At 38.8% G+C, this 2,500-nt stretch overlaps 1 protein-coding gene across 3 annotated transcripts in view; it reads right to left on the bottom strand.

Moving 5' to 3' along the window:
* The window catches only part of LOC113800718 (equilibrative nucleobase transporter 1), a 32,660-nt gene that overhangs the window by 13,166 nt on the left and 16,994 nt on the right, over positions 1–2,500 (bottom strand). The window lies entirely within an intron of this gene.

Genomic DNA, 2,500 nt, shown 5'->3' with positions numbered 1-2,500 from the left:
CACCTTGGTACCTCTGTTAAAGTAGGCTTTACACATCGTGCCAGATACGTCTGCATGGGGTGAAGCCACTTAGGCGGAAGTACTGATAAGTCATGTAAAGGGGGTGTCACACTGGCACAATTTCCGTGGTTCTTTGACGTTTCCGTGGTTTTTTTCTCGCTACCGCTTGTATTTTGTGTGAATGCGATAAATTCTAGTCAAACGATAATTATCGTTTTCGCTGGCAAGTTTCCGTGTTTTTTTCGTTCAAATGATAAGCTATAATAGATAATCGTTATAGTAATGTAAAAGAAAGTATTTATAATATAAAACGATTCAAAAAGAAAGTCTAAATTGTAAATAATATTGTAAAATAGGCAAAAATCTCTCTTGTATTTATTAAAAACATACGAGTTTGTAAGTAGCTGCTCGCCTGTTTGTTTACATTTGTCCCCGTCAGCTGACTAGAAGAGAGTAGCGAGAACACGCCCAAATTTAGGATTATACATTCGTTGTTTCGCATAAAATCGTCGCCACATAGCCAGAATAACGTCCATCATCGCCAGAGCTTGTGCGGGGGTTGAACCCATCTTTCTGTGTTTAGAATTTTGGTCGCACTGTTTCCGTGGTTCTCATCGCTAGTGTGACTGCGCGAGCCAAAATGACCACGATATCCGTGGTGCCAGCGGAAAAGTAATGCGGAAAAAGTGCTAGTGTGACACGACCTGTAGTCTCGCTATTGGTTTCATCTCAGCGACGGAACCCCTCAAATGGGCTTAATTTGAGAGTATCCTTAGGAATCTCGCGGTGAGCGAACGGGACACGGAATGGAGCGATACCGATCGTGAGGGCTTCCTCCGTAGAGTTTCTTTAACAATGCATGAAATCACTCTACAGTTCCGTTGCAGCGTGCATGATACAGGCTCGTGAATAATGAATGAATGGATAGAAGTGTGTCTATCTTCGCCATTAAATCGGACTTTTAACTGAGTTGCGCGATCGGAAAGTAAATACTTCGGCATTCCAACATGCGAGAAAACAAAGCCTCATCAAGTGACGGTACCTATATTCTAGTTGTCAATGTCAGTATATATTTATGTCCTCTGCAAGACGCAGGTGTTATCGGCCCCACAAGATCAGTTGTTACCCAGGCAAATGGCTCCCCTCTTATCGGCATCTGAACCAGGGGTCTCCTTCCCTACCTTGCATACGTGACATGAACGGCAGTAGCGTTTTATTTCCGCTCCCGCACCTGGCCAGAAAAGCTCCTTTATAGAACACAGTTGGGAAGTCCGGCCCACTCCGAGGTAATCGTGCATAGTGCATTTTCCGTCGCCTCACTGGGGCGGGATGAGCGATTCTCTAAATGTGGGCGAAAAACAAGAATCAAAAAGCACTTATACAGGCTTATTATACTACATTTCCTCACAGTTGATACCGTTGTTGGGAAGGAGATCAGAGTTGAACACAAAGTCGACTCTCCAAGCACTAGGCACTAAGTTGGGCAAGAAAGGCGTATATGACCTGGCTTGGAACAGTGATGACACTTTCCGCTTTCGTCTTTCGTTTCTTTCTCCGTGTTTCTTTTCTTTGTCTATGCTTTGCTTATATCAGTCCTTTTCATTCACAACTCATGTATTAATATCTGCGTCGGAAAGACCCGCATCTTTACCGCATTTAACAAGTTCAAGAAGATCGTAGTTCCAATTTCTACACCAATCAGTGAATTCTAATACAGATAACAATACTCCTCACTATGACACACCATTAGCATAAAAGCTCACCACGAATGTTTATAACAGAGCACCAACTTAACACCATCAGCATAAGACGAGTCCAGAGGCAAAATGCACCACAGCGCGACGTCGAAAGAAGGAACAATCAATTAAAAACCTACTCCTCATCCACTTGCGCATGACGCGGTGTTACGTGCGGTAAACATACTTGTTAAGTCATCACACTCCTTCATCCCTTCACATTGTGGGCATATATATGTATGCATGAGCGCAAATATGTATATGTATATATATATATATATATATATATATATATATATATATATATATGTATGTATGTATGTATGTATATTTATATATATATATGTGTGTATGTATATATGTCCATATATTTTTTTATATATATTCATATATATGTATATATACACATCTCTCTCTCTCTCTCTCTCTCTCTCTCTCTCTCTCTCTCTCTCTCTCTCTCTCTATATATATATATATATATATATATATATATATATATATATACACACATATAATATATGTAAATACGTATTTACAGGAAAATACATATATATATATATATATATATATATATATATATATATATATATATATATATATATATATAATTCTTAGAATCCGGGTAGTTGTCAAATGCACAAAGTGAAATATCTTGTGGTACCACTCAGAACATGAAATAAGATAAGCTGATAACGGAGAAAAAACTAATATAAACAAAGATGGGAAGGGAAGAGAAGTTGATGTGTAATAATGATAATAACGAT

This window comes from Penaeus vannamei, chromosome 27 (assembly GCF_042767895.1).
Source record: "Penaeus vannamei isolate JL-2024 chromosome 27, ASM4276789v1, whole genome shotgun sequence".
Lineage (NCBI taxonomy): Eukaryota > Metazoa > Arthropoda > Malacostraca > Decapoda > Penaeidae > Penaeus > Penaeus vannamei.
The sequence above is the reverse complement of the archived record's forward strand: the minus strand, read 5'-3'. Positions and strand labels throughout refer to the sequence as shown.